Consider the following 11,046-nt stretch of genomic DNA (forward strand, 5'->3'; position numbering starts at 1 on the left):
AAGCCTCCATGTTCTATGGACCGACTACATACCAGGTCTATGCTAGAAGCTTTAGGCGCATCGTCTCAATTAATCCTCAGGGCACTTTATTAGGGAAATATCAACGTGGAGAGAGTTAGTGCTGTTCAAATATCCATTTGCTTCCTTACATTCTCTGGCCTCCCTTGCAGATAGTTTGAGGCTGAAGTGGCATGTTTCATTTCCAGGCTGACATAGCTGAGTGTCAGTGTGCCTTTTCCATCTCTCTCTTCCCCTTCTGCAGCAACGCTGGAGGCCACATATTCTAGAAGGTACAGCTTCACAAGGATGGTGAAGTCACCTTCAGCCTGGGTCCCTGAGTAACCGTGTGGAGCAGAGACTCATGTTACCCAAGTTGTGGGAGTCACAATGAAACCTGTTGTGCTAAACCACTGAGGTTCTGGGGTCATTGCTGTGGCATCTACAGTGTTATTCTGCTTAAGGGTATTAATAAGGCTACTATTCTGATTTTCACAGATAAGGAAACCAAGGCCACCCAGCCACTAAGTAGCAAAAACAAGATTCAAATTCAGACCTGTGACTCCGATACGTATCCTCTTTCCGTTACCACTTTTTGTTGATTAATAAGACCATTCTCTTCCTGCAAGCAGCCATGCCCAAAAATGTTCTTCCCTGACCCCAGGACAGCCAAGTAATCAATACTGGATGAAAAGACCAAAAGATGATCAAAAGGGGGAAGAAGGGACATCTCTGGAATATCTTTCCTGGGGGCTTTAGGGGTCACACAAAGTTTTGATATAAGAGGAACAGGTTAGAGGAGATATCATGTGGTGGTTTAGAGCACAGGATTGGGAGTCAGATCAAGCCAGGCTCAAACCCCAGCCCCACCACCTACTCTTACGACTTTCCTAGGCCTTACTTTCAAATCTGTAAAATGGGGTAATATCTGAACCAATTTCTAACGTGTAAAGTCGGCAGAAGTGAGGATGAAGCACTGTCCAGCGCCTGGCCCGTGGTGAGCACTCCCTAAGCACCTGCCACCATGATGTTCATCGCTGGGATGCTCAGAGCAACAGCCTTGCTGGAGGAAGATGAGGCACGAGGCTCAGTCTGGCCATGGTCCCTTCCCAAGCTGCCAGAGGAGGAGGCTGCCCCAGCCAGGGCCGCTGATCAAACCGAAGCCTCAGACCCCAGACCTGACCCAGGCCACATCCCTGCAACAGAATAGAGGAGCAGAACACAAAGACAGAAGAAGAGCCAGCCAGACACAATGCAATGTAACAGAGGAACCAGACTATTTATTTTAAAGGTGAAAGTGTCTTCTAGTGAGACGGTCTTTTATTTGGGTGTATCTGGGAGTTGTTTATCAGCTTAAGCTCATTATCTGAACATATGGTCTTCGTACTATGGTTAAGGGTGGGAAACAAAGGGTAGAAGGGAAAGGATGGACAAATACTAGCTGATGAAATATTATCCCTCAAGTGCCAGAAACCAAGATCTTTTCAGTGATGTCAAATTGGGCTTCCTGCCACGGGGATGGGGCTACCATGAGAATAATCACAAGACTTTAGCTCAGGAGTTCTTCAAGGAGGCAGGGGAAGGAAGAAGGAAACCAAGAAGCAATTTATTATATTCACCCTTGTCTTCCCACCCCAAAAGCAGGCACACACACGCGCACGCACGCACACAAACACACGCGTGCGCACACACACGCACACACACACACACACATGCACACACCCTGCGCCCCAGAGCATCAGAGCAGGAAAGGATCAAAGTTGACCCCTCCCATCTTAATGACAATAATGTCAGTGATGATAGGAAACATTTGTTGAGCACTTACTAGGCACCGGGTACTGTGCAAAGGGTTTTATACGTTTTATATCTCATTGATAAACAAATGAGATTATTGACAATAATTCAGGGAGGTGGGTTTTTTATTATTAATCCCAGTGTACAGGTCAGGAAACTGAGGCACCAAAGATCACAGAGCTAACAAGTAGTATAAAGCCAACATTCAAACCCAGGCAGCCTAACAACCACCATGCAGCACCACCTCTGAAGAAGTAGGGAAACTGAGCCTCAGAGAAGGGAGTGACTCACTCAGGTCCAACATGTCCATTTGTCACAGAACAGGGAGAAAGCACAAGTCTCCAAACTCCTGGGTCAGTGACCGTCCCACGCCATCGTATTGCCTTTCAGTACATACACACACACACATTCACACAACCAGTGAGCATGTTTTTGCTCACCTCCAACTTGTTTCATTCACTAATTAAGCCAACAGTCTTGGGTGCAGACAAGGGGCAGGGCTGGGCCTTAAAACCACAAGTGCCGAGATGAAAGGCCAGCTTTGGCGGATGCAGGCACTGTGGCTCACCAACTCACCCTCCCTCTCTTTCTAAAAACTGTGTCATTATCTTCCCCCCTCCCCTCGGAGCACTGATGCGGGTCCAAGGTGCCAGCCCGTGTGGCAGGAGGCGCCCAAGCTGGCACATTTGTACAACGGTATCAGGTTGCAGAATTGCCTGCTCCGCCAGCGTCATCTGCTCCGGGGGACCAAAGTGCTGCTTTCCAACCGCCCCCCTTCCTTGCTGTGTCCCAGCTGAGCACGAACAAATGTTCCTGGTTTTCCTTCTCAACCGCTGATGAACTAGGCAAGAAGAGCAGCTCACTGGAAAGAGAGATCCCAAAAATGTGCAGCCCAGCCGCCAACGCTGGCTCTTCCCAGGGAAGAAGAGGGAATGGGGCCCGAACAGGCAACAGGAGAAAGGTGGCTATGCTCAAGCTTACAGACAGATGTGGGGCTCCCAATAGGCACAGGTCACCAATATTACCACACCCACCACATACACACACACACTCCAAAACGCTGCAAGTTTCGTTAGCGCTAAAAGAACCTGAAGTAGGACTGGAGCCCTGTTTTTTAGAATCTATCTGGTTTACTCACAGAGAGACTTTGCTGTGAAGGAGGGGTGGGGGAGGGTGGGGTGGGCATCCTGGAGAGGTACCCTCTGACTCTTGGCGGTCCCTTGTGTCTCAAAGTAGAACTGTGCTCCATAAAGTTTTCAAGGCTGATTTTTTTGCAAGCAGATCACCCAAAAACACCAGGCCTTAATTCCGTGGAACCTCTGGGTGGACTCAAACCTCCAACCTTTTGGTTGGCAGCCAAGCGTGTCAACTGTTTTCACCACCCAGGGACTCTCCCTAAAAGGTTAAAAAAAAAAAGACTCTCCTAATTTCAAATTGCAAGGCCTCTCAGAATCTCCTGGGCCAACATTCTCATTTTGCAGACTGGGAAAGCAGGTTTAAGAGGGGAAGTGACTCGACCAAGGCCACAATAACAATCCAGAAGAGCTGGATTTCAAATCTGCTCTTTCCCTCATTCCCAGCCCCCTCCCACAAAGTGCCGCCATAATCCCTTGGCTCAAACTCCTCATATCCCTCTCTGCCCAGCGCCCCATTCCCAATCCACCCCCCCCCCAACACACACACACCATTAAAACCTCATTCAGTAATTCAGGGAGTGATTTCCAAGCAGACGTGAATTTTTTCAAAGGGACAGGGTCATTCCTGGAGTCAAACGCAGGTGTCCTAACCCCAACTCCAGACTAATTTCTGCTTCTAGAGGGTATCCTGGAGCTTTCGTTTATCTACTGTCATTTCAGACCCAGGTGGGGTACAAACGTTCCAAGGGCTGGCCAAGTGAGTAAGTGAACTAGGGGCATGGGAGACAAGGAGACAGAGTGCCCAAGACTTGAAATTTTGCAGAATCAGGGATCTTGGAGTTTGGCTGGGAGAAGTCTGAGTCCACAGATGATATGCTAATTTCAAACACTGACATTAAATCCCTCGGGTAAAGATGGGCTGGGGTATGGAGGGAGAGAGGGGAGGGAGACACTCAGGGCCAGGATCTGCCAGCCTCCTGGGGGCCCCTGTGCTCACACACGGGTTCCAAGGGCAGGGCTGTTCACAGACACACTTCCCCTCAGCAGAAAAACAAGTCATTGAAAACAAAGCCAAACAAAAAAACTCCTTCTGTTTTCTGGCTCCATGGAATGTCTTGAAGAGGAACCCAGAAGACAGTGGCTTCTCCACCCTTTCCTCTTTCTCTTCTCTCCTCCCCGTCTTCTATCAGAATAAAAATAATGCTGATCTTTCTTTACAGCCGCTCAGTCCTGCAGCAATTTGGTAGCAGCCAACAAAAACAGTTGGCGGGCTACACAGAACTCAAGCACCTCAGCTCTCTGTCGGGGACCGCCCATTTTCCTCACCTTTGCAGAGTACTCTGAGGACAAGAGAAAGAGAGGGGGTAGGGAGGGCTGTCCAGTGAGCACACATTTCTAGCCAAGAGGAAGATGAAAACTTCCGCCGGCTAGGATAAGGCCACACCACACACTTGCTGATTTGCTCATTTATACTCACTTGGGGTGCAGGAAGGAGGGAAAGAGGGAATTGGAGAGGAAGATGAGGCAACAGTCCCTTCAGCATCCCTTCAATTTCAAACAGTCCCCACATGACAAAGATGACAGGATATTCTGCAGAGAGGCCAGCATGGGTCTTGCTTCCCAATGCCTCAGCAGGGGCCCTGGGGTCAGACAATGGGGACACAGCAGGTTTCCACCAATAACTGTAGAATGACCAGGTGAATTTGGACTGCAGACCCCAGATTCTGGGTGGGAGTTGGGTGGCCTCTAGCTGACTGCTGAGAAAGTAACATTTCAACTTGAACTGCTAAAGTCTTTAAGGGGCCCCCATCACCTCCATCCTCAGGGAACGGATAAAAGGGTACACCCCAAGACTTCATTTTGCCCACACCAGGCAGGGACTTGGCCAGATCCAGGAAAGGAAGGTGCAAAACTTGTACAGAAAAGAATGGATTCAGTGGTTTGGGGTCCAACATCTCCAAGAAATCTCAAAGTTAATTCGCTGTCCCACTTTCTCGACACCAGTTTTGGGAGGGGCGGATTGTTTTCCTGGAGGTGAATTTTTTATTCACCCACCAACCCTGCCACCACCCTCCCCCCACCCCTCCCCACCCCCACCCAAATTAAAAACCGCTTCAAACATTCCAGCACGCGGCACAGTTACAATTGGGGCCAGCCCAGCCTCACACTTGGATCCTCTCACCCAGTCTGGCTTGGGTTGAGGGGTCCTGGGGCGGGCCCGGGTGTTTTGAGGATCTGTGGTTCCTACGTTGTGGTTTTCGGTGCATTTGTCTTGCAAGAGTTGGGACTCGCCTTCCTGTGGGTGGAAAGGCCGGAGAAAGGCGCCCCCTTGCGGGTGCCAACTCACCTCAATCTAGCCAGGACTGAGAGCCGGCGCGAACCCACCCGAACGCTGCAGCCCTCCAAGCCGACTCCCGCTACATCCCCTAAATCTGGACTGCCCAAGCTTCGTATCCACAGAGCACACCACCGAGTCTCCGCTCTCCCAAACCGTGCACATCTCGTAGTGCTTAAGGCGGGCCCCGGAGGAAAGCGCGGCACCTCCTCCCGGTCCTCTGGCCAAGGACTCCGAAGGCAGCCCGTCCTCAGGTGCCCCTGCTGAACCCCACAACCCTCTCTGCCCGGACCCCAGTCCCCTAGTCCCTACCTGCCCTTCTCCAGGGCAGCGTGGGACGCACCCTCCTCCGGGCGCAGCCCTCGCCGAGACTCCGGACCCTGAAACCACACCTGCCGGCCCCCCGCCATTCCCCTAACGCCCCCTCACCCATCACCCTGAGAACCCTGCGCCGGCTGGGCTGCACCTGTCCCGGGCGAAACCCCCAGCCCACGGCCCATTCGGGGCAGGGGTCTGCGGCGAGCACGTCTTCCCTGCCCGCCACCCCCAATGCTAGTTTGAGAAGAACTTGGCTCTTGGGCGTCACCGGGACCGTCCTGGGGCCCCCCATTCCACCATCTCAACCACCACCTCCGGGTCGCCCGGTTACCCCGGGGAGCACGTGAATCTCCAAGTCCCGAAGGCGCAGCTGCCCAGCGCCCGGAGGTGCAGAGCCCCCTACCTTCCAGCGGCGGCTGCAGCGGCCGGACCCACGCTAACTCCCGCCGGGGCCGCGGGGAAACTTTCCCCGGGCGGAGAGCGCGCTCGCAACTTGCTCGGCGCCGGCTGCCTTCCCGGCGCTGGAGGCGTAGCCAGGGACCTGCGGGCGCGAGGCGGTGGCGGCGGCGGCACTCGCTCGGGGCGCAGGGCCGGGCGCGGGCGGCCTCGCGCGTCTCGCTGTGGATCGCTCGGCGCTGCGTCCGCCGCGCAGCCTGGAGCCCCTGAGACGCCGGCAGCAGCTGCTGCCGCCCGCCTGCCGCCGGCCCCACCTCCCAGCCACCGCGCCGTCCCTCCCCTCCCCGCGCTCCCTCCCCTCCGCAAACCTCCTCCCCTCGGTCTCCAGTCGCCGCCGCTGCTGCGGCTGCTGTGGCGGCCGCGGTGAAGGCACGTCTCCACCAGAGAGCTGCCCTTCGCCGCCTCCCTGCCCTGGTTTCGGCTCCAACCCGGCATCCAGCCTTTGCTCTTGGGGTCATTGGGGCCACCCTCTGCCCTTCTCTCCTTCCTTGACCCCCTGGGCATCTCCCCACTTTGCTCTCGGGACCTCGCTTCGTCTGAATTCGAAGAACCGCTGGGGGAGTGGAGAGAACGGCAAGCCCGATTCCGAGCATTTACTCCGGGGAAACTTCCACGCTAGCCCCCTTCACCTGACTGCAGGGCTGGGGTGGGGACGTGATCCTGCATCCAGACCTCGCTCCCTGGGTTCCCGCTCCCCGGTTCGGGAGGAGCTGCCCTGGGAGGACCTGTTGAAAGCCTGGGAGTCACCCTCCCTGGCTGCCTTTGACGATTGCAGATAACAGAGGCGACTGCAGGGCTGCAGCGGGGAGGGGCCTGACCTCAGTCCAGATGCAAATGGCGCGGCTGCCAGGGGCCTGGCCTCTGTCTCCAACCTCAGGCCTAGGGGCTCTTTCGGAGGAGGGGGCAGGAGGTGAGGGCTTATCTTTTCATCTTTGTACTCCTGCCACTGCCACACATCCCCTTCCCCAGCCTCTGAGACACGACCTCACTAAGACACTTAGCCTGGGGTCCTCCTCTGGAAAACAGCAGCCTGGCTCTTCCCCAGACAAAATGGGTGAGCAGATGAAAGCAGGCAGCCCAGGTGAATGTGCTTGGTTACTGCCCGGTGGGCTCTGGCTGCCCACTCCTCTTCCCTTGGCATTTCTTCTTTTGGGTCCTAGCTCTGAAGCTTAGACACCAAATCCCAGCAGCACCTACAAGCTCTTCCGGAGGACCTATGTTTGACCCCCTTGTCAACTGATTACACTAAGGAGTGAGTGACTGATAGGAGCTGAACCTGCTTCCACCTTGGATACAAATGTTGACGATGTGAAGCCATAGGGCAGAGTTTCAAGGGCCAGGAATTCACTGGCAGGAAAAGGAGAGGTCCCTCTAAGGACTTTGAGGATGTCTGGACCTTTCGACCATTACACTGGGTCAAGGGATAAGTTGAGGGGGTGGCTAATAAAGTAGGCTTGTGGCTGCAGAGAAAAGCCCTGGACGGACAGTTTTATAATGAACCCAGAGTGAGCAATGCTTAACCCAAAGGAGACCATCCCTAATAGTGGGATTTTGGTAGAACAAGGGCAAGGAAGACTCTCGGACTCCACGTGCAGCCCTTCAGCTGCCAAAACAGCATTGGGGGGAGAGGCTACCCCTGTGGGCTGAGAAATCCCACAGGCTCACACTTGTAGGATACTGCTGGAAGCAGCTGCCTGTATAGAACTCCTCAGACAAATTGAAAGAGAAAAAAGGTGAGAACCTAGAGCAAGGGCCCTGAGCCTTGGTAGGTGGAGGCCAGGGACCAAAGAAGGATGTTGTTGTTAGGTGCTGTTGAGTCAACTTCAATTCATAGTGACCTCATGTGACAGAGTAGAAGTGCCCTAGGGTTTCCTAGGCAGAAATCTTTTGGGGGAGCCCTGGTGGCACAGTGGTTAAAAGTTTGGGTACTAATCAAAAGGTCATCACTTCAAATCCAGCAGCCACTCCTTGGCAACCCCATGGAGGGGTTCTACTCTGTCGCTATGAGTCGGAATCCACTCGACTCAACAGCAGTGGGTTTGGTTTGCTTTGCTTTGGTTAATCTTTATGGAAGCAGATCACCAGGTTTTTCTCCTATGGAGCCATTGGGTGGGTTCGAACCACAAACCTTCAGGTTAGCAGCCAAGCACTTAACCATTGTGCCACTAGGGCTTCTTATAAAGAAGGATGGTTGGACTTAAGAATGCAAAGCTTTTGGGGTGGAAGGTGGGGGTGAGGGGGGGTGCGGGGAGAGAGTACCAGGGAGTTGAGGACAGAGCAGGATGGTTGGACCATGTGGACAGACATCCTACTGGAAAGCTAACTCCTGCTCCAAGTCAGAGTTTCCCAGACCTCAGCCATTTCCCTGCCTCCCAGTGCATTTTGCCCTAGCTATGCAAGACCCTCTGCTTAACAGCTTTCTTTAAATCAACTTTTTTTTTTACTTAAATATGCCTGTTTCAAAAAAAGAAATGTTTTATCATTGCCATAAATGGAAAGCCAGTATCACATTACTGTAAATAGAAGATAACCATAAAAGAAACACAATGAAAATAAAAGAGTGCTACTAAATTCTAACAAGATCCTGCTGCCTAAGGAAGGTGATGAGCCTGAGGTCCACTCCCTCTTGAAAAGGGAGATTAGCAAGGGCTAGAAAAATGTTAAAGACGCACTAGCAGTAAGCTGAGACTCTCCCTGTAGTAATCAGAACGGTTGAAAGAAAATCGGAAAGGAACTTCTCACCAGGACAGACAGGGTTATAGAAGAAGGTCCATCACTGAAATGACCTGCCTTCTCCTGGAAGATCTCTGATGTCCCACATTTGGGGAAACACGATTCTAAGTGTATTAGGTAAAAAGTACTGTTTGTCAAGAGCTAGGAACCCCAAGAGTTTAGTCCTGGACAAGATATGGTTGACCTGGTCACAGAGAGTCCAGTTCCTGCCTTGGCCTCACTGGGAGGTTTTGGGGAAATTGTTGCCTTCTCTCACCTTGGTGTCACCACCTATAAAACAAAGGGTTTGAGCAAATGGCCTGTAGGATCCTTGTTGCAGCTTTCAATGAAAGGAAAAAAGGAACCAAGGATGTGCTTATCGGGAAAGTGAGAAGCAGAGGGCCTCATGAAGGAAAGTAGGGGTGGAGAGGGGAAGAGCTGGGAAAGGAAGCAATGTTGGCAGCGGACTGGTGGAGAAGGGTCAGCAGTCCACAGGAGGAGTGGAAAAGCCAGTAGTAACTGATTGGAGTCTAGGTTGGCCTGGCCCAAAAGGTTCTAAACTCCCCACTTGCCATTCCCGGAGAAACTTTGTGGACAATTTATTGTAATCCAGCCACCTCATTTTACAGATGGAGGAAACTGAGGAATGGACACAGCCTAGATCCTAGGCATGGTTGGAGAGCTGGGAATCGAACCCAGGCCTCCTGACTCCCAGGCCAGGTCCCTGTCAATTCCCTGTGTTCAGGAAGCTAGTAGAGATGATTCTTTTGAAAACACTCATCTCTCCTTGAACGGGTTTTTAGACTTCGTTTTCTTCACCATCTGGAAAAACATTGAATTGGCCTGAAAGCCCCAAACCTGCCTGAGTGTGGCCAGTGCTGGGCAGTCCAGGGACGGTGCCCCAGCCACCAGGCACAGAACACCTGGGGTGAGCTCCACACACTGGCATCCTGAGAGCGTGAATAGGAGGGCAGGATGCAGAGCAAAGAGCCCCAGACCAGGAGTCTAAGGACCCTGGTGGTCATGGGCAATTCCCTTCCCCTCTCTGGTCTCAATGCTCCCATCTGTAAAATGAGGCATTTGGACAAGATAAGTGGGTTTCACTGTGCAGGTAGGTCCAGCTCATACGTACCTTGAGGACCCTGGGACCAGTACCAGTTGCCACTGAGTCGACTCCAGCTCACGGTGACGCTGTGTGAGTCAGAGTAGAACTGTGCTCCATAGGGCTTTCAATGACTGATTTTTTAGAAGTAGGTCATCGGGCCTTTCTTCCGAAACACCTCTGGGTGGACTTGAACCTCCAACCTTTGGATTAGCAGCGAAGTGCGTTAACCGTTTGCAGCACCCAAGGACTCCCAAGCTCCAGTTTCAGCCAGAGCAGGTTCCTTTTTCATCTGCTTTGCATAATGATGTCTTTCACATATGATTTCAAGGAGAAAGTGTCTTTTACTTGAAAAAAAAAAAAGAGTTTGAAACCACTAGGAGAAAGGACTTCTCGCCCCTAACTTTTAAACTTTTTGGTGGATTGGAGGAAACCCCGGTGGCATAGTGGTTAAGAGCTACATCTGCTAACTAAAAGGTCGGCAGTTTGAATCCACCAGGTGCTCCTTAGAAACTCTATGGAGCAGTTCTACTCTGTCCTATAGGGTTGCTATGAGTCAGAATCGACTTGATGGCAGTGGGTTTTTAGTGGGGTGTATTAGACTGTGAGCCCCTCCAGGGGCTGGGAGCCTGCCTTGTTGCCTGCCTTGTTCGTCTCTGGGTCTCCAGGACATGGCACAGAGTTGGCACTCAGCAGGATGTTGGATGCCACCTCCCAGCTGTGCCACCTTGAGCCAGCCTCTTAACCTCTCTGAGCCTCAGTTGATGCATTGCTGACATGGGAATCACAACACCACAGCTGGCATTGGGTGGCTGTGAGATTCCCTTGGAAAGCTCTTGGCATAGTGCCTCACGTGTAATAAGTGCTCAGTAAAGTTGAGTCTGATGGCGACGTGACTGGCTGGCCAGCTGGCTGCTGCTAAACAGGTCAGATCCTTATCCAGGAGGCGTGCTGACCTTACAGTTAGCTTTTCAAAGGCTGTCTGCATTCTAGATATTTAATCATTGCTTCCCTGATTTTTTTTTTCTGAATTGTATCTTTTTATATGTAAATTGCAATCATTTCCCAAAAAATGACAGTTCATTAAATGTACAACTGGTGTGATTGAATTTGTTTATCTTTGCAACGATTTTTGTATAAATAAATTCGTGAATCCAAGAAACATCCTTTGTGAGTCCAAGTGAGCCAATTGGGGG

At 52.1% G+C, this 11,046-nt stretch overlaps 1 protein-coding gene across 5 annotated transcripts in view; it reads right to left on the bottom strand.

Annotated features, from left to right (window-relative positions):
* TSPAN18 (tetraspanin 18) overlaps positions 1-6,111 on the bottom strand; it is a 220,002-nt gene extending 213,891 nt beyond the window's left edge. For 4 of the 5 annotated variants that reach the window (XM_010592106.2, XM_064288249.1, XM_010592105.2 and 1 more), the window contains exon 1: positions 5,984-6,110. The gene's annotated coding sequence lies outside the window, so the exon portion shown is untranslated. Of the gene's footprint in view, positions 1-5,983 lie in introns of all 5 variants that reach the window. The other variant, XM_064288250.1, reaches the window with a different exon arrangement.
* Between the last annotated feature and the right edge of the window lie 4,935 nt (positions 6,112-11,046).

Source organism: Loxodonta africana, chromosome 7 (genome assembly GCF_030014295.1).
Source record: "Loxodonta africana isolate mLoxAfr1 chromosome 7, mLoxAfr1.hap2, whole genome shotgun sequence".
Lineage (NCBI taxonomy): Eukaryota > Metazoa > Chordata > Mammalia > Proboscidea > Elephantidae > Loxodonta > Loxodonta africana.